This window comes from Pinus tabuliformis, chromosome 5_1, assembly GCF_031772625.1.
Source record: "Pinus tabuliformis cultivar Carrire ecotype Pingquan chromosome 5_1, CPIR1, whole genome shotgun sequence".
In the NCBI taxonomy this organism is placed as follows: Eukaryota; Viridiplantae; Streptophyta; class Pinopsida; order Pinales; family Pinaceae; genus Pinus; species Pinus tabuliformis.
This window is the reverse complement of record NC_142305.1, coordinates 589,099,484-589,121,751: the sequence shown is the minus strand read 5'-3', so window position 1 is coordinate 589,121,751 and position 22,268 is coordinate 589,099,484. Positions and strand designations below refer to the sequence as shown.

Sequence of the window (22,268 nt, the reverse complement as noted above, 5' to 3'; positions counted from 1 at the left end):
TTATCTCACTTTTCAGTATAGTCTGGTTAGTCTTATATCTCACGATCCCCTGGAAAGGGGAATGGTATTTTGGTAACTTGCAAATCAACCATTTTGCAAATGGTCTTTCTTATTAGCAAGATTTTTGTCAACCTACTTACAAGAACATAATTCTTGAAAAATATGAACTTGTTTTAAAAAAATTAGCTAGTTATATTTGTGTTTCATGAAGATTATTTTTTTAACCATAAAAAAAATATTTGTATTAAAATTTGTGTTTGGGGACATGACCATACAAAAAAAGTTACAATATTGGAAGCTCCTGATTCTACAATCTTCAAAACAGTAAGCAAGTGGACAATCATATATCAATTGGTTTAGGTTGTATTCTCTTCTTGTACATATTGAAGTTATTTCATCTCATATTCCAGTAATTACTCTGGCTAGCTTCAACTAGTGATGTAGAACTGTTATAGAATCTTTTTAGTTAACCATTGAATGGTGATACATTTAATGAGCCCTCTGGCCCATTTAATCCCATACTTACGTAAATGTTATACACTTTGCTCAAATTAATGTTATTACATGAATGTGCTTGACTAGTTTATTTTTGAAGATTTTGTAACAACAATTTTATATCTTCATTATTAATTAATTTTGTTTCAATGGTCATGGCTTCATTTTCAAAAGTGTTGGAGCATTATGTGCTTTATCCAATGGTGAAGAAGTTGCACTATAGATTTTTCATGTTGGCTTTTCGCTTTTCAATGTTGTGCGAATAAAATTTTCCCATTTAGATTCCCGCGGGAATATTGTCCATCCTTTAGCATCATGTCTACTATGAAGATCTTACATTGTTGCTTCAAAATTTAGTCATTGCTTCCTAGGAACCATGAACTTCCCCTTTTTCCCTTATAGGTTCATGACAAAAAAGGGCCTACTTTTGACTAGCTCAATGTTAAAGTCTTCCACTTTGTTTTGGCTCTTCGAATTATTACTAATGTTTCCACTCTATTTATCTTTCATTCCAAAGTCATCCTATTCATGCAGTTTATATGTTGTTAAAATGTTAGGCATTTTATTTTCTTGTTTAGATGTTCCAGTCCTTGGATTTACAACCTTAATATTGCTATTTAGTTCTCCAGACTTAGAATTAAACTATACCTCTTTCAAATTATCTAGGCTATGATTACACAAATGGATGATCAATGCATCTTCCATGCCCATATGTTTCATCTCTTCTTTTTTCACCATTGAGGCTGAAACCATTACCACAATAATATCTCTCTTTGCTAGGTCTTAGGTTTCATTGACTAAGCTCTGAGATATTTTTGATGCATAATTTTACCCTACAAGCCGCCATTAGACAATAAATGCTACAGGCTTCAAATGATCATAATTTCGTGCTAGAATTTTGCAAGGCTAACCGGTTCACCTAGTTCATTTTAGAAAATAAAATCCAGATGAACTCTCTTATGAAATTTTATGCTTCACAACATATCAATACTGGAACAAGAGATCCATGACCAACCATGGCCACACAACCTATACCCAGTCTTGAATGAACCATTGCATTCGATAATGCAGAGATAGCTCCAACGAAGACTCTGTTTACTTCATGCATGATGTAGAAAATTTCATTTATATGAGTACATGTACAATTGAGATCCTTCGTCAACTATCTGGGAAGAATTTTTAATGCTTAAAAGTTTGGCCTTGAGTCCACTAACGCGAAAATTTATTCCTAGCTCATGGACAAGTAATATTGGAGCAGTCTATAATGTGATTTTTTGGATGGAAATGTGGTACTGATATGGATGCTCATACATGCATAACATTGATATTTAGGCAACGACGTAGTCTATCCATTAATCCGATAATGCTTTTCCGTTTTTGACAATGCCTCGGCGGTCACACCTTGTCTCCATTTCCAGCTTACCTTCTATCATATCCCGTCTAGTCCTATGTACGTCTAACGCCGGAAGTTGTAAACAAGTCAACCGATGGACCAGTAAGCAGGGGTTAAATTTGACGCCCGTATGCCCGTATTTAGCTTTTTTACCCGTAAAATACGTTTTAATTTCAAATCTCCACGTCATGTGTAACTTGCCATTAATTTTTAAAAACGTCATATTGACGGGCATGTTTAAAAATTAAAAGTTTTAATTTTTTTTTATTATAAATTATATATATATATATATATATATATATATATATATATATATATATATATATATATATATATATATATATATATATATATATATATATATATATATATATATATATATATATATTTAACATTACAAGTTACGTTATATATTTTTTATACTGTATAATCTCCGGCAACTTGCAAGTTTAGCATTTACGGACAAAGGACAGTGACCGCGGCACAGGGCTGGGCATAAGAAGTTTCAAAGAGGACCCACTTCGGCCTCACTGTAAATGCTAGGCATTTTCTTTGCAGTTGCCTTGGCATTTGCAGTCATGCTATGGACATTCGTACAGCTATATTTAAGGGGAGCAGGCCTTTATTTACCCCCTTCAGAATATAATTCGAGGCAGAGAGACCCACAAAGCAATTCATCAAAATGACAGGCGCGCTGGCTTCAATAGGCGTAAACATTGCCAGTGATCTGATAGGAAGGTTGTTGATGCAAATAAAAGACACAAGCATTGCAGCGCACAAGGTGTTGTTTGCAAAGAGGAGTTTCAGAGAGTTTTCAAGCCATTTAAACAAAATAGAGCCCATTCTATTAGAGCTGTGGCAGAGAAACATTCATGGGTCTTCAAACTCTCTAAGAGTTCCACTGGAAGACCTGCAAACACAGCTGAACAATGCCTCCAAGCTCATAAACACATATACTTCAGGGAGCTGGATGTATTTGTTTCTCAAGTGCAGGATTCTGCCAGATGAAATGAAGGAAATCACTCAAGGAATAGAACGGTCTTTGAATGCTCTCAGGATTGTTACTCTGGACGTTTCACTGGAGATCAAGGAGAAAACAGTTGCTCTGTGTGAGACCATGAGGAACGCGGAGTTCCAGGGGGAGGTTGGAAGCGAGTCCCTTGCAAGTGAGATTGAGAGAGAAATGAAAGAGATGCACAGTGACAACCAACAAGTGTTGCAGTTAATTGTACAGGTGGCCAACGCCATGGGTGTGCCCACAGACCAGTGCTTTCTACAGTCTGAGATTGAAGTTGTAAGAAAGAAGAAGGAAGACCTCGAGAATGAGAAACAGAGGGCCAAGGCTTACATGCTTGATCAAATACAGGAATTTCTAGGTAGGTCTGGTATTGTTTCTGCTCCATTCTCTTCTCCTGATTACCAGTCTGTTGCGCCTTCGCATTTCTGTTGCCCACTGGAGGACACAATAATGGAGGATCCAGTGAATTTGGAGTCGGGGATTACTTATGAAAGATCTGCCATCGAAAAGTGGTTTGAGAGTGGCAACACTACATGCCCTGTCAAGAAATGCGAGCTCATGACTAAGCATTTGACTCCTAACCGCAGTCTGAGGGAGCTCATATAGGAGTGGAAGGAGAACAATGCCAAATTCAGATTAGAAAATGCAGCAGAGACATTGGTCTCACCTAGAGGAGGCGGTGACGAAGAGATAGAGGCAGCCCTCGTAGAGCTCTGTAATTTATGCCAGGAAAGGAGCTCCTTCAGTCAGATAATTGAAGAGAAAAATTTGATCCCCAGACTATTAGCATTAACATCGTTTCAATGGGAGTCAATTCAACTCAAAGCAATGGAATGCTTATGTTATCTTGCAAGACAGGACAACAACAAGGTAAGAACTTTTCTGGTCCGTGCTAAAATTTCAGAACATTGTTAAGGTTGGTCCTGGGATTTAGCAGTTGGTTACAGTATTCTATCGAAGTAAATCAGGTATACATGGGAGCAAGGCCCAATAAAAAACAGGAAACCCAGGCCATCAAGCTTGTCTTGGTTACTTATTCCCCATTGCCCATGATTTTTTATTTTGTGTCATCTCTGAATTGCTTATTTTATTTATAAAATCATTGGAATCAAAGCTTTTTCAGCACATCGAAGACCATGCCATTTGGCCTTTCAACATTTTCTTTTCTTTGGGAAAAGAAATACCAAATTCTCTCCCCCCATTTTCAAAAGATTCAATTTATAAAACAATAATGTCCAGTGTGGCTTTTCCCACCATGACCAAATCTTCAACGGAATTGAAAATTTCATTTTCTTTGCTTTGGGAAAAGAAATACCAAATTCTCTCCCCCCATTTTCAAAAGATTCAATTTATAAAACAGTAATGTCCAGTGTGGCTTTTCCCACCATGACCAAATCTTCAACGGAATTGAAAATTTCCGGCTTCTCTGGAGCAGCTTTGAATTCAAAGGGTGGATTCAGACCAGTGCGACTCGTAATTAAGGAAAACAGAGGTCGATTTGGTCATCCTGAGATTTTGAAACTGGTAGCCCCTGAGTCGCCCCCCACGAGGGGCGCGTTCCATTCTTTATTCATATATTTCAGTTGGCATCCACCAGGATTTTTTACTGAAGTAAAAATAATAATAATTCTATGACATTCTCTTGCGCTGCCCAGTGCCCGCCAAGTTACGAGACCCTACATGAACACAAATTATTGTATGGTGAAAAGTTTATTCCAGTGAGAATTTGTAATGTGAAAAGTTTATTCCATTGAGAACCAACTGCCCCTTAATCAACAATGCACATCATTATATTTATTTATTTTTATAAATAAATGCACATCATTATATTGATTTATTTTTATAAATGTGACCAAACGTTTTATTAATATTCAAGATATGTTTTTGGTTTGAAAATTATTTCACAACTATTGTTCTTTTAATGGGATTAACATGGTAATGACTCAAATCGAAAACATGGTATGTGTGAGTGAATTATTTTTATCAAATTTGTTGCAACAATATTAACATTCATTATTTTCATGTGAAAGTAATTATGAATATATATTTTTTCACTTCATAATATTATTTTTTGTTGTTTCTATATATATTTCCCATCTATTTTATCATTATTTCCATTTTAAACAAAAAAACTTAGAACATTTGAACAATCTGGAAAATTTGCAGAAAAATTTGATCAGCAGGTCTCAAAACAAAGTGTAGCAATGAGACTTGAGCCGAATGGTACAACAAAGAATGGAAAATTTGAACAATTATGAGTACAATTTGAAATTAGATGAAACTTGTACAAATAAATTTTAAAAGTCATATGATGGACAGTTTAAATAAAAACGTCATAAAAAAATTCCTTGACGGGTAGGGTCACTCGTCAAATTTAACCCCTGCCCGTAAGTGGTAAATTTAAATAAATTTGAACCTGCAGTTTACCGCTCAAAAATTCAAAATTCAAAATCTGTAGAGGGCGGTTTAAATTTTTCTATGTCTTGGCACCCATTTGAATTTTGTTGCTAATGGCTTAGCCAAAGCAAGTGGAGCTATCCATGGAAGCCTGTGAGGGTATTTCTTCCTTGAAATCAACTTGATCGCAACGAGACCATGCAGATGCCATTTTCCCTTTTCCCTTTTTCCAGCTATTTCCACGGTGGTTCCTTCATCATGGGCTCTTCCGCCAAGTGATGTTGTTTTCACCTGCTATATGGTAGAATGGCCAATGCGACAGGCACAATTTTCATTTCTATCAATTACAGGTTGTTACCCAACGTAGCCTCCTACTACCTGCCAATGATTACCTGATACCTGCCAATGATTACCCACTATTAAAACTCCATACATGAATTTGAGTATTAAAATTAAAAATACAATTTGACTATTCAAACTAAAAATATAAAGTTTTACTATTAAAATATATTTTAATATTTATATGATATTATTTTAAATTTGTTTGAAATTGGATATATAGCCTCTTACTAATGAAACATTAAACTTTCCATATAACTTCTTACTAACCAGACATTAAGCTTTTGGAAATTTGTGCATACCCTCTCCTCCTCATAAGGAAAGTCATACATCCTTCCATGACGTGTTAGAATTGGCTACTAAAATGTCAAATATGAATAACCTTCATATAATGCATATTGTAATATTACATGACAGAATAGTTATTTCTCAATTACAAAATAATTGAATTGTAATTGAATTTTACCTTATGATTATAATCATAAGGCACACGCACACACAACCAAATATGGTATTCTAGCACATTGGCAAAGTCATTAAGGGACATATTACATTCACGCGAAAAGTCATTGAGGGACATGTTACATTCACTCGCAGTGACAAACCATTGATAAAGCGCATAGTCTAACGAGGCGGAGGAGTTGCCTAGAAAGTTATGGAAATTCCGGTCATATTTAGAGAAAATTCGACAAGGATTTTTGTAAATCCAAGTTATAGTTGTTAAATTTCAAAATTTTAGGTGTCCTAGATGTTTTTGATGGTGTTGAAGCCATTTCCACCATCAAAAACACGATTCAAACACTGCCACTACAATATTTTTTGAAAAATTTTAACCCGGATTCTGGCCACTTTTGGCCGTCCGGGGAATTCCTTCGCCTGGTTAGACGACTCCTTGATCAAGTGCACAAATCCATAAACCTATGATATAGGGTACACACATGCCACATATGATATTTCAAGACATGTAGGAAAAATGCATAATGTTTATTTCATAGGCTTTATTGAATAAATTCCCAAATGTCTCAACTTCACTGTGAAGTTCTATTCAACTTATTCACAAATACATAGACCAAATAGAAACCAAACCACTTTTTTTGTCTCACCACCACCGTCGTCCATGGAGACCACTTGTTCCCAGTGTAAAATGGATTTGTATCAACTGGAAAATATTCTTGTCTAATTCACTCATTGTCTTCTAGTTTCCTCAACCTCCTTCCTCTTCTCTCTTCTGAAATATGCTAGGATTGCAGTTATTTATTTCTTAAACAAAATTTGTTGTTCCCAAGATTTGGATTTCGCTTCATATATCACTCACTTGCTATCTCTACGTTATATATGCAATGAAAATAATGTGCAACTTCATGAACCCATTCCATTAACATATTCTTCATATAATCTGGATCCTCCATTCTAATGTCTACCTTAAGATTTCCATTGTGATTCCACAGGAATATTTTCTCAAAATCATTTAACTATGGGTGATCATTAGCATGTGCAACAAAATAATTTTCACCCTCACCCGACAAGGTTTGAATTTCTTCATCTACCTTCTGATCATCCCCTTCCATTGTCGACAAGTTAGCAGTTTCTTCTTCAACCATGACAAGCCATGGATTAGCCATAGCCAACATTTCTATAGTTCTGTGAACGAAACTCATCTCGGTTGGAGCTTCAACAGACATTTGGTGATCTCCAATATCCATTGTTAAGAAAACCCAATTTTCGTGGCACTTTTTCCTACTTTTCTTTATTTCTACAATCTACCTTGCTTAATTTTACCAAACAATATTCTTCCTAACTTTGATTTCCTAAGACATGGAAGTGAGGCAATCTTCATAGGCAGTGTTGTCGCTTTTTAAGTGAGGCAATCTTCATAGGCAGTGTTGTCGCTTTTTCTAGCACCTGTAGCACTAGTGCTTCAAGAGATATAGAAATCTTCCTAGAGACAACCTCTGGGTTGATTGTAGACCAATGCCAAGGACATCTTAGATAGAGGAATGCATGGAAGATTATCAGTGAGGGGTTTCTACTGCACTCCAATTGTCACGTAGTTTGGAAAGATAATAAAGGGGGGCTCGGTTCAAAATTATTTCATTAAGGTGAACTCAAGCGGATACATGGATCCAAATATATGGGGTGAATCGGGCTGATCTCAAAGAGGAATGTCTTGTTTTGATGGCCGACACACAACAATGAGCAGCTTAATATTGAAGTTTTGGTAAAAGTGAAAAGGAGGAGAGAAAGGAAGGAAATAGATGCATAGGGTTCCAAAGAAGACAAAATCCTAAGCAACAATGTTCTGGCATAAGGATGGAAAGCAGAAGAGATGGAATGACAAGAATTGCGGAGCACGAATTAAGGTTTCATGTTCTATAGCTCATGGATAGACTTATCATTAATCAACATATGTAAATATGTGCTCTTAAAGGTACATAAGTAAATATTTAAATAACACATGTATTGTTACTACTTAGCAGCATACATATAACCATGAGAGAATGAGACCAGCAACTTCATTACACAATTTCAGTAGAAGAGAAACATACATGAAATGAGATTTACAAAGGGGAAAACATACTACTTACAGTCATGATTGGAATCAACAAAGAGTTTCATTAATCCTTAAAATGAGTCAATATACCAGTCCATTACATTTATCCATACATCGCTTGAGTCCCTCGTGAATAGGCAATTAGAACCAAAGTGGAATCACAGAATTTGGACCACTGTGGGTGCAGAATTCCATAACCTTTATCAAGTGTTTCTTCCCCTTATTTATAAGGAGAGGGGGGGTTTGAATTAGTTACAAAATATCTCAGCCAAGGGCCAGCTGTCCGATAGACTAGCTGTCATGGTGTGATAGCTCTACTACCTAAAATGATTACCAAGGATTTGATTCCTTTCTTGAAAATACATAGAAATTACAAAATAAACAGAAATAAGAAAAACTGAAAGATGACCGAGGAAAATATCCTTTTGTCATTCCTTTGAAGGCCCTTGATCAGGCCCTGTCTCTACCACAGTGTGTCCCTTTAGCTGCTCGACCAGTTCCCATCGCTTTCGCCTTAATTGCCTGACCTCACCACTCTATGGAGTTGGTAGCGATCAACTGTTGTGGCTTTTCATAGAGTAGAAGCGGAGATTTTCCTGACAGTCCTTCATTATATGAATGAGTGGAGCTCCATGATGAGCCAGTAAGTCTCCCTGATTCCCCATATCTCCACTAAATACCTTAGTTGTCGACCCATTACGTCTATAAATCCTTGTACCACGCTATCATAACATAACATACCTCATAAAACAACCACAGTGTAATATCGAGAATTATACATGTCATAATCTTTACACGCAATAATTTATGCGAAACAATGAACTCCAATCCCTTTAGGCCCCTTTTTCTTTGATCCCTTTTAATACTTCTTCATCATATGACTGGGGGCTATGACAGAGTGCTTAGCCCTAAGGCACTAGGGCCTTTAAAATTCTATCCAGGGACTATTTTCCTTTGTAAATGGTTAGGCACCCCTAGTCCTTTAAGTTGTTCTAGACCATGTGCTAGCATGAAATCAGAGCCCCCTTATTAGAAGATCGTAATTAGAGGTTTCACTATGGAGTGATGCGTTGTTTCATCGATCGTCGATTGTCGATCACCATCTACACTAAGCCCTTGGATCTTTGTCTCTTTATGCGGCCGCAGACCAGCCCCTGTGTCAGAGCCCCTTTATCAGCAGATCGTAATTGGAGGTTTCACTAGGAGCAACAATGCTCATCCTCTAATCGTTGATCGTTGATGTGACGTCATCCTCTACCACGTGTCACCTTATGAGTGGTGACACATGTCGCCCTGTTTTGGCCCCTTATGACCCCTCAAAACGCCGAATTTTCCTACCCCATGTCCACCATACCGCAGTGTCGTGTTGACGTTAGTTTCCCCATGTCCCTTATTGGAACCAACTATATGCTGCGAAGTGTCATCTATCGAAACCAATCATGTGTAGCCACGTTTCATTTATCAGACCCAATGATGTTCAACCACATGGCCCCCTTGAGGAGAGAGAAAAGGTCAGCCCTCTTCTTGGTTTGAGATTGATTTCCTTTGCTAAATGTTTCAAGAAATTCCCGGTGCTTTAACGCTAGAGGCTCAAATCCCGGTGACTTTAAGTGCAATTGGAACTCTATACAATATTACAACTTTGAAAGGGTGTCACATGTTTGATCGTTGATTATGATGCGCCGATCTCTTAATTCTCTGATGCCTTAGACCTCCGATGTGCAGGATTTCTACTCGCATATCGGAGAAATGCTTTCGCTATTGTGTTGCACCCTGGACCTCCAATCGCCAATATGTGGGATCGCCGATATGCTGGGAATCGAGATTTTACCCTTAGGCATTTTCTCTTTATCTTTTCGTTTTTCAAGGGTAACTTCAATCTCCTCTAACTTTTGATTCTAGAGTCCATTTGAGGAGTTCCATATATTGTTGGAAAGCTAATTCTGAGCACTATCCATTAGAGGGTTTCTGATTTAGCTTTGAGTGCTTATGTGGCTTGGAATATGGCTGCAAACCTCTCTGCTCTTTTTCCCTCTTTTAATAGCTGAAAACACATTTTGCAGAGGGTGAAAACAGGCAGCAAGAAGTTATGTTTGGTAACAAGCCTGTAATTGACAGAAGCGATAATTGTGCTTGCTGCATTGGCCATTCTAGCACATAGCATGTGAAAACAACAACACTTGGACAGAAAACCCATGATGAAGGAACCACAATGGAAATAGATGGCGAAAGGGAAAAGGGAATCTACATGTTCTCGTTGCGGTCGGGTTGAGTTCTAAGAAGAAATACCCTCACATACTTCCATGGATAGATCCACTCATTTTGGCCAAGGCATTAGTAGGAAAATTCAAATGGGAGCCGAGACATAGAAAAAGTTAAACCGCCCATTGCAGATTTTAAATTTTAAATTTTTGAGCAGTAAAGTGCAAGTTCAAATTTATTTAAATTTAACGTTTGTACAAGTGGAGCTGACGAGTGCACCAATTGAGTCCGTTTATAGCTGTCGGCTTAGACGTACACAAGAAGATATGGGACAGGATGGAAGGTGGGCTGGAAATGGAGACAAGGTGCAATCACCGAGTGATTATCAAAAATCAGAAAAGCATTATCGGATTAATGGATAGACTAAAACGTTTTCAAAATATCAATGGTATGGATGTATCAACATCCATAGCAGTGTCACTTTGCTATCCAAAAAGTCACATTATAGACTACTCCTGTGATAATATCATCTCCACTCATGATATTTGTCTTTGGTGAAATATTTGGACCCTTTATTTCTTTTGTTTGTCAATTTCCCCACTACCCCTATAATCCTCTATTCCATTCTACAAAGGTCTCCATTAGCGCTTGATTTCTCATGCCCCCAACATGGCTAGGCAAATGATATGATTCAAAAATCAATTGCAAGTCTCTATATTCCAGGTCATCATCAACCAATTTCATAATTTCCTTGCTCCATTTTTCAATGTATGCATTTATGGCAAGTGTATATATTTGGTTAATAATTGTTGATCATAATGCTAACAAATAAATAAACTTATGAGATGTTACCAAATGTAACAACTTGTCATACAATTGGTAACCCATTTCATGAAAGTATGAGAGTAGTGCTTATCACCATGTTTGCCAAAGACTTGACAGCCCCTTCCTGAATCATTTTGGAGATTGAGATGTTTGCTAAAAAAGACTCTAGTACAACTTTATTTCTTGGCACATTGTGTGAGCATTATTCCATAAAACTTTTATAGTTGGTACCATATCAATCCTGGAAGATTTAATAACTATGTTGGGATTTTTGTGTTGTATCCTAGAAACCATAAACAAAATAGCAGGGGGGAGGGTGTATTGGTTTTGGAAAACCATGAAGGGGGCCTTATTATTAACTTCTTGTTGCCATGTAGCTCAAAATTATTTTGAAAAAATAAGAAATCACAAACTACCCCCCTTGATTAAACATCGAGCATGCGGGGGGTCTATGTTAAACATCAATCATTGATAACTTCTCATCATTTGGAAATTAACACTTGGTGACTTAGAAAATTAGGTGCATCAACTGATTTTGTGAAATCATTTCCTATCAATTGGTTCCAGTTTCAGCAACTTCTTCCTACAACCTTGTTTGTGATGCTTTTAAACCGTCGAAATGGACCTTTCTCAGTTTATCAACACATCAAATAAGTTGACCATGATTGCAAGCACCACATGCTATTTAAAAAATATGAGGTTATCACTACAGGCTCGAGGTATTGTCGGTTTCTACAATCTTTCATGTTAGGACATTTTTACTACATGTAAATGATTTGATCATACCTTTTATAGTTTTCTTACATCCTAGGAAAACCTATTCTCCAAAGATAATACCATGGTTAATGCAAGGCTCAACATACACTAACATTTTTATACTAAAGGAGTGGATATTTCTATTGTCAACGACATACATGTAGCTTCAAACTCTGGCCAATGTTAATCTTAAAATTTGTTTCTAGGAAACTTTTGCTCCATTTTTCTTGAACAAGGGATGATTGGGGAGATCATATTTCTTCCTAATATCTTTCATAAACAATTGTACCATGTGTTACCAACATAATATATAAAAAATCTATGTAACTTGACCATGGAAACAGGAACCTATGAGGTAATATGTTCAACCACATTGCCACCTACGTCCTTAGAATCAAGACATGGTAAAAAATCATTTTCAAGTTGTTATCAAACATGTTGAAACCTTAGATGGATACCTTTAAACACATATTCCAATTGCAAAATCCACATCTGCATTAAACTTTCTACGTGAATTTCTAATATAGTCTATGAGTATTCCTCCCATTTTGCAGTTTGAATGAATACAACTTCTGAATGGGTCACACACGTTTGTTAACATAAGAGGCTTCCCACCATCACTTATGCTTTGAGATAAGAAATACCTTTTTCGATGACACTCAGGCATGTTTGATTTTGTTCCTTATCCTACTTCACACTTTTGAAGTCGAGGTTCTATTAAAAAAAACACATTTTTAATCAGGGTGACAAACTTTCCTAAAGGAGTTAATAAAGGGCTTGATAGAACAATGTCATTCTCTGGATAGGCCTAAGAATGAGAATCTTGATGAGGACTCTCCTCCTTGAATTGCTCTATCCATTTTCCCTTTCCAATGATGGGAATTCTCAATGCTTGCATTGGCTTATTTTTTCTTGATAATTGGCCACGTTTCTTGGTTGAAATTGGTGGTCTATAATAAAGAGACTGTAGCAGTTGAATAAAGACCCCATTTTTTAGTAAAGCAGATAAAAGATTGTATAAGCCCGAAAATCTAACCAAGAAAAAATTGACAAATTCAAAACAAATTGGTATGTCATTTTGCCAAGAAACAACTTCTAGATGATTTTGAGAGACTTCTTATGGGAGGCATGCATAAAAGAGTTGTATACAACTATATCTGCAAGTTGGCTTTCAATTTCCATGCTTTTTCTGTACATTTTAAATAAAAAATCGCAGTCGTGCATAGAAGTTGGGTGTCCATGAGGCGATTATGTGTACAAATGTTGTAAGTGGAGACTTGACTAAGGACCCACCCCTACGATGTAGATAAGAACTTTGAAATGGCGCATAAATATCCTTATTCTAGAGTACAGTGGTGATCAGTTGACGGATAGAGACACCTGAAAAGACTAACAACTCACGACACATTAAAAAATATTAGTAGCTCCCAACATCACTATGTTGCCGCCCCATTTGGGGCACAAACTTCTGACCTGACATTAGCCCCCACATATCCAATAAAAATTTAGAGAAAATATTTTAAAAAAAATCAAGAAATCCCTATACCTAATGTCAACATAGCAGTGAAAAAAAATTGAGTTGTGTATAGTCAAACTAATATGATTGAATGGATGTTATATGTTCCCTTAGGGGCATAATAAATAGATCTACTTTAACCACGAATCTATCAATTTCAAAGAGAACTAATTCTTTTGAATTGCAAACTTTTATTTATATTTTGTGCTTTAAAAAAAATTACACAATAAATTTGATCCCTCTCGACGCTTACTAGATATGTGGTTAAGATAAATCTATATTTATTAATAATTAAATTAATATTTTGAAAATCCTATTCCAAAATATACAAATTTTATTGATAAATTTATAATATATTTAACTCACATAAATTTTTTATAATAATAATAATTATTATTATTATTAAAAAATTATTATTTTATCTATTTATTTTAGTTTTATCAATTGACCTAATTCTTTTAATGATTACTCTAAATTAATATCTATTAATTCAAACCCACCATTTATGTCAACAATATATTAATTTTAAAATTATTTAAAAAAACATATAAAAATAAATAAATAGACATTAAATCTAATCCCTTACACCTTTAGACAGTGGCTTCATGTTCACTTAATAAATTAACATAAACTTGAAGTGGCGAAGAGAACCCCTAAAAACATATTGGTGAACACTTTCCAAGACGGAAGTAGGGCATTTTGTTTTGGATAGAGAATTACCTTTTAGAATTTTGAACTTTTAGGTTAATTTATTTTCTTTTTATAAATTTTATATTTTAAAATTGATATTTTTTCAAATTTTAATCGAAAGACACATGTTACTAATATATATACAGAGTTACGGCGTTAAATTATTTATTTTTAATATCCTCTCCATGTATGTTAACAAAAACACACAAAATAATAATAGAGAGATAAACACCAAATGTTGTGAATGTCTTTAATATGATTGAATTATTTATAAATTGTATAATTTGTTAGGGTGCTTTTAATGTTTAGGACACGTTATTGAGAAATATAGTAACGAAAATCGTAAAATGTTAATTCTATGTTTTTATATAGTTAATTTGTTATTTTATAATCTTATTTTACTACAAACGAAACTTTTTACGTTTCTCACGTTCTTAAGGAACTCGATTGAGTCTCCGAACACATGGTTTATTGCTTCAAAACAACTCTTTGGCCTCACCGTCGTAGTGATAAAACAACACCATGAAATTACATGAAAACTTTTTAACGGCTCTGTCGATATCGTCTTTCTGCGGTATGTTGAAATATAATTTCAACTGCGGCATTGAATGCAGCAAAACCGTTGAGGAAAACCACACAGACTTCCCCGCACTGCCTTTTGCCAAACGTTGTTTTTCCTCCGAGGGCTTCGATCACATTCGCTGATCGACGCTTGTCCACAGTACTTTTCCAAAACCACTCATTTCCCAGCCGGCAATGTTCGTGCGATTTTGACGTCTGGGGAATTACTGTCAATTGTCCGATTAAATCAACGGACCTGCACCATTTGAACTTGCGTGAAGTTTTTGTTTGACCACCGGCTTGTCAGGAAAGTAATTAATGAAATTTACTATGGGTCGGTAAGAGTTGGTAAGATCTTTAATTTTATTATTATTTTTAATTCATGAAAGGTATGGGCACAAGTCAACGTATTGTTATGTTTTTTTTTCATTGCATATGTAATGTTTTTTGTTGTTTGTTGAAAAAATGTAGTATGGTAAAAAAACGCAGCAGCGTGAAGAAAATTTTGTAATTGTTTGTTGAAGGAATGAAAATTCGCAGCAACAACGAATGTAGTGGCTCGTTAAATGAAATGCAATGTAAAAGTGCAGTAGCACAAATATAATTTTTTTTTGTAATACGCAGCAGAGCGTGCGTATGAAGAAGTGAAAAAGGGGGATTTCTTTTTACAAGAGTTTGAGCACATGGAATGCGCAACAGTGTAAAGAAAATATTTTTTTGTTGAATGTAAAATGCGAATGTAAGAGATTTTTACAGCAGTAAATGTAAGTTTTATTTTTACACACAGCAGTGTAAAATTTCAAGCTGAGACAGAGTAATTTGTTTTTGTGGAAGTTCTTGGTGAATCCCTCTAAGAGAGAGAGGCAGAAATTTGTATCAGGTAGTTTTAATGAATACAAAGTTTTTATGTGTGTATGAATCTCTGTTCTTTGGAAAAAAAAATTTGCTTCCCTGTGTTAAGATCCTGTGGAAACAGAGCATTGTCCTCTGTTCAGTAATTGTTTGAAATTACCAGAAATTTCCAACATGGTATCAAAGCTTTTCCAGGCTCTTTGAAGGTGTCAAAGAAGTTGAAGGAATGGTTTCTTGCTGTAGCAGCTTCTCCAGCAGAGTGAAGACTCAGTCAAGGTATTTCTCAAGTTTTTTTTTGTGTGTTGTTGTTGAGAACAATGAGTGATTTTTAAATACACAATGATAGTTTAGAGTGCAAGAATGGCTGGCTCTAGCACCAGCACTAGCATGGGTATCTTTAATACTCAGCTCCCACAGTTTAATGGGAAAAACTATGACTATTGGGCAATAACCATGAGAGCCCTGTTTGCTTCTCAAGATTTATGGGAATTAGTTGAAGATGGTTTTGAAGAACTAGCAGATGAAAATGAGTTTAATAGGTTAACTCAGGCAGGGAAAGATCTATTGAAGAGCAATAAGAAGAAGGACTCAAAAGCCCTCGTATTTTTATATCAAGTGGTGCATGAGAGTGTTTCCAAGGATCGCAGCAGCCAAGACATCCAAAGAAGCATGGCAAACTCTCAAGACAGCCTATCAAGGCATGGAGAAAGTGAAGACAACAAAACTACAGTTGCTGAGGAGAGATTTTGAGAATCTTTGCATGAAGGAGTCAGATAGTATTGACTCATTCTTCACACATGTAATTGGTCTGGCCACATAGGTAAGGTCTCATGGAGAAACTCTTGAAGAAAGGAGGATTGTGGAGAAACTGTTGAGGGTCCTACCCTCAAAGTTCGATGTGATTGTCACCACCATAGAAGAAACAAAGGATCTCACAAACTTCATAGTTGATGAACTACATGCATCACTGATAACACATGAGCAGAGATTGAGTAGGAATGGAAACTCATTTCTAGAACATGCCTTCAAGACCCAGATGTCCTTTGGAAGAGGAAGAGGTCAAGGCAGAGAAGACAAGAAAGGAAAAGGCAGAAGCCAAAACAGAGGTGGAAGAAACAATCCAGCAAATGCTCAAGGAAGAGGCAGCAATCCAAATCAGAACCAAGGCCAAGGCAACACCCAACAAAGTGGACAACATCATGCTCAAGGACAAAGGTATGAAAAATCCAATGTCCAATGTTATTATTGTAAAAAATATGGGCATTATGCAAATGAATGTAGGAAGAAGCAGCATGATATGAATAATAGATTTAGTGCAAATTTCACTAGAGAAAATATCAGCCAAGATAATTTGTTGTTAGCTTGTAATATCGCTGAAACAAAGAGTGATGATATATGGTTTCTAGACTCCGGTTGCAGTAACCATATGACAGGGAACATAGCCCTGTTTTCTAAGTTAGATCAGAGTGTGAAGTCACAAGTCACACTTGGGACTGATAGTAAAGTTTCTGTTATGGGAAAATGAGAAGTAAAAATATCTACAAAGAAAGGTGAAAAGAAAACCATAGCAGATGTCTATTATGTTCATGGAATGAAGTGTAACCTCTTGAGTATTGGACAGCTTGTTCAAAAGGGTTACAATGTTTTCTTTGTGAATGATGTTTGCACCATTATGGATAGAGCACCCAACAAACAATGTATTGCTGAAGTGAAGATGACGAGGAACAGGATGTTTCCTCTCAGAATGAAGGCAGATTTGAAAAATAAAGAAGTAATTGCAGCAGTGACTCAAGAGGCTTTCCAAAGCGAACCAAAGGATGAAAATTGGTTGTGGCACTTGAGATTTGGACATCTCAACTTTGGAGGTCTTAACTTGTTGAGTAGAAAAGGAATGGTAAGAGGATTAACATTGATAGAGAAACCGGACAACCTTTGTGAAGGTTGTATATTGGGGAAACAACACAGAGAAAGTTTTCCATCGGGGAAAAGCATAAGGGCAAAAACACCCTTAGAGATTGTCCACTCAGATGTATGTGGACCAATGCAAACTCCATCACTTGCAGGCAGCGTCTATACACTAACATTCATTGATGATTTTACTAGAAAAACTTGGGTTTATTTTCTTAAGAACAAAAGTGAAGTGTTTGAAAAATTTTGCAATTTCAAGGCACTTGTGGAAAACCAAAGCGGGCTGCATATCAAAGTTCTGAGAACTGATAGAGGAGGTGAGTATATCTCCAAAGAATTTCTACGTTTTTGTAGAGAAAATGGTATTCATAAGCAGTTTACCACAAAGTACACTCCGCAGCAAAATGGAGTTGCTGAAAGGAAGAATAGGACAATCATGGATATGGCGAGCAACATGTTAAAGGCAAAACATTTGCCGAATGATTATTGGGCTGAAGCTGTACATTGTGCAGCATACATTTTGAATAGATTCCCTACAAAAGCAGTGATGAACAAAGTGCCGGAAGAAGCATGGAGTGGGAGAAAGCAAGGAATCACCCACATGAAAGTTTTTGGATGTGTGGCTTATGCACACATTCTAGATCAGCTAAGGAAGAAGTTGGACAGCAAAGGGGATAAATGTATTTTCATTGGATACAGTGAGGAATCCAAAGCTTACAGGTTGTATAACCCATCCACCAAGAAGTTTTTTGTGAGCAGAGATGTTCAGTTCATTGAGGAGGAAACTTGGGATGGAAGCATAGAGAAAACAATGAATGTTAAAAATTGTTTGTCTCATGATAAAAATGATGAGGAGATGGCTGAAATATATCCTCAAACAGCAGTTCCAACACAAGGACAGCAAGGGACACCCTTGAGGAGAAATGAAAGTGCTTCTTCAAGCACTTGTACACCAAATGAAAGAGGTAAGAAGTTCAGAAATTTAAGTGACATTTATGATGAAGGTATGAATTCTTTGTTTGCTTTATATTGTCATGTTGATGACCCTATTCATTTTGAAGATGCTATTAAGGATAGGAAATGGATAGAAGCTATGGATGACGAGATCAATGCCATAGAAAGAAACAAGACATGGGATTTGGTTGAACTACCAAAAGGAAAAGAATTCATTGGAGTCAAATGGGTTTACAAGACCAAGAGTAATGCTGAAGGAAAGATAGAAAGACACAAGGCAACACTGGTTGTCAAAGGATACAAGCAACAGTATGGGAGAGATTATGAAGAAACTTTTGCACCGGTTGCTAGAATGGAAACCGTGAGAGCAGTGCTGTCTATAGCAGCACAAAACAAGTAGAAAGTTTACCAAATGGATGTGAAGTCAGCGTTCCTAAATGGAGTGTTAATGGAAGAGGTTTATGTTGAACAACCTTCAGGCTATGAAAAGAAATGGCAAGAGCACAAAGTGTGCAGATTGAAGAAAGCTCTTTATGGGCTGAAGCAAGCGCCAAGAGCATGATACAGTAGGATAGATTCCTATCTACTGGAAAATGGATTTGAAAAGTGTGAGGGAGAACCCACCCTCTACATCAAAGAAAAGGATGGTAAATTACTAATTGTTGTGTTATATATTGATGATATTATTTTCACAGGTAATGATGAATATCTCATTGAAAATTTCGAAATAGTCATGAAAGAAGAATTTGAAATGACTGACATGGGTTTGCTGAGATACTTCTTAGGAATAGAAGCAAAACAAAATGGAAATGGGATTTTTATCTCACAAGGGAAATATGTTAATGAAGTGTTGGAAAGATTCAATATGCAGGGGAGCAAGGCAGCAATCACTCCCACAGTGATGGGATTAAAACTCAGCAAAGAGGACAGCAACAAGGATTTTGATCCTAGTTTGTACAAGATCATAGTTGGCAGCCTTATGTATTTGACTGCAACTAGGCCGGATATAATGTTTGTTGTTATTTTAATTTCCAGATTCATGGAGAGGCCAAAACAAGCACATTGGCAAGCAACAAAAAGGATTCTGAGGTATGTCAAAGGTACTAAAAGGTTTGGCATTTTATATACTACTTCAGAATGTTCAGATTTAATTGGATACACTGATAGTGATTGGGCTGGAAGTGTAGATGATCGGAAAAGCACATCCGGTTATGTTTTTCACATGGGTTCAGGAGCCATTTCATGGGCTTCTAAAAAACAGCCTATTGTAGCATTGTCTACAGTAGAGGCAGAATATGTGGCAGCTACAGCAACAGCATGTCAAGCAGTTTGGATGAGAAGGATGTTGAGGAGCTTATGCCAAGAGCAAACGAAAGGAACTGTGATTTTTTGTGACAATAGCTCAACTATTGCATTATCCAAGAATTTTGTGTTTAATAAGAGAACAAAACACATAGACACAAAGTTTCATTACATTAGGGAATTGGTAAACAATGGAGAAATTGTTTTACAACACTGCAGGACTTAAGAGCAGGTTGCTGATATTCTGACCAAACCATTGGGCCATAAAAGTTTTGAATTTTTGAGGAAATATCTGGGTATGACTGATAACCCAGCAGTTGAAATTAAAGGGGAGTGTTGAAATATAATTTCAACTGCGACATTGAATGTAGCAAAACAGCTGAGGAAAACCACGCATACTTCCCCACACCACCTTTTGCCAAACACTGTTTTTCCTTTGAGGGCTCCGATCACATTCACTGATCGACGCGTGTCCACAGTACTTTTCCAAAACCACTCATTCCCCGGCCGGCAATGTTCGTGCGATTTTGACCTCCGGGGAATTAATGTCAATAGTCCGATTAAATCAACGGACCTGCACCATTTAAACTTGCGTGAAGTTTTTGTTTGACCACCGACTTGTCAGAAAAGTAATTAATGGAATTTACTATGGGTCGGTAAGAGTTGGTAAGATCTTTAATTTTATTATTTTTTTTAATTCACGAAAGGTATGGGCACAAGTCAACGTATTGTTATGTTTTTTTTGTTCATTGCATATGTAATGTTTTTTTTTGTTTGTTGAAAAAATGTAATGTGAGTAAAAAAAACGCAGCAGCGTGAAGAAAATTTTGTAATTGTTTGTTGAAGGAATGAAAATTCGCAGCAGCGAATGTAGTGGCTCGTTAAATGAAATGCAGTGTAAAAGTGCAGCAGCACAAATGTAATTTTTTTTTGTAATACGCAGCAGAGCGTATGAAGAAGTGAAAAAGGGGGATTTCTTTTTACAGGAGTTTGAGCACATGGAATGCGCAACAGTGTAAAGAAAATATTTTTTTTGTTGAATGTAAAATGCGAATGTAAGAGATTTTTACAGCAGTAAATGTAAGTTTTATTTTTACACACAGCAGTGTAAAATTTCAAGCTGAGACAGAGTAATTTGTTTTTGTGGAAGTTCTTGGTGAATCCCTCTGAGAGAGAGAGGAAGAAATTTGTATCAGGAAGTTTTAATGAATACAAAGTTTTTATGTGTGTATGAATCTCTGTTCTCTGGAAATATTTTTTTTGCTTCCCTGTGTTAAGATCCTGTGGAAACAGAGCATTGTCCTCTGTTCAGTAATTGTTTGAAATTACCAGAAATTTCCAACACTGTATGCCTACACTGAAGGTGACCAGATAAGAGGAGAAAATTTTCTGATGATCATTTGAGTGCCAACGGCCAAGGATTTAAGGATCTGACCTCAGAAGTGTCAATTGCGTTAGGAGCCTTTAACGTTGGAGACTTCATTCCGTATTTGGATTGGCTTGATTTGCAAGGTGTCAAGCGGCGCATGAAGAAGATCCATAAAACATTCGACGAATTCGCAGAGAAAATAATAGAGGACCATGTTGATCATCGAGTGGCAGCCGCCACGAATGGCAGGGATGAGGCGAGTCGTGTTAAAGACTTCGTTGATGTGCTCCTCGATTTGGCAGCTGAGACCGATAAGGCGGAGAACGAAATCACACGAGAAAAAATCAAGGCAATTGTTCTTGTATGTCTCTCGCTCCTAATCTTTTCCTTTTATAAAATTACCATACTGTTAGTTCTGATTCTTCAAATTCAATCAACCAAAGTGTTTGATTTTATAACGCAATGAATTTGTATTCGCAAAGGGCATGTTCGTCGGTGGAACAACGACTACATCTAATACGTTAGAATGGGCAATGAGTGAGCTGCTCAGGCATCCACATGCCATGAAGAGATTGCAGGAAGAAATCGAACATGTAGTCGGCAAACATCGCAAAGTGGAGGAGTCGGATTTGGCGAGCATGAAATACCTCCAATGCGTGGTGAAAGAGACTCTCCGATTATACCCAGGGTCGCCACTAGGGCTTCCACGGCAAGTCCTCGTTGGGTTTGCCCCACAACCTAAGTATATACAGATCCATTGGTGGAACTAAAATTCCCCAAGGGAGGGGCAACGCTACTAATTTTGCCATTTGTAGCCATGGAAGAAGATCCAATAGCAGCTTTGCAGCAACCACAAATACAATTTTTATCTGACCAAAGAGAATGGTAAGGTGTAAAATAGGTGGGGTGTGAAAATAAAATGATGTGCCGCACATCGGGCCGCAAAATTCCCAACAAGTATCCGAACGCTATTCCAACGTATATCTAGCGCGCCTCATTGCTATCTCATTTAACTGCACTGCCAGTATCTCTTCCCTAAATTCTTCTAAAACGTAAGCCATACAGCTTGCTACTTACTTATACTCTGCAAAAAAATGTACCAACCATCGAACCGAACTTTGATAATGTTACCCCACTCGG

At 36.7% G+C, this 22,268-nt stretch overlaps 1 pseudogene; it reads left to right on the top strand.

The window, feature by feature from the left end:
• Window positions 1-2,348: 2,348 nt before the first annotated feature.
• Window positions 2,349-21,898, top strand: LOC149166235 (uncharacterized; annotated as a pseudogene).
• Window positions 21,899-22,268: the final 370 nt, after the last annotated feature.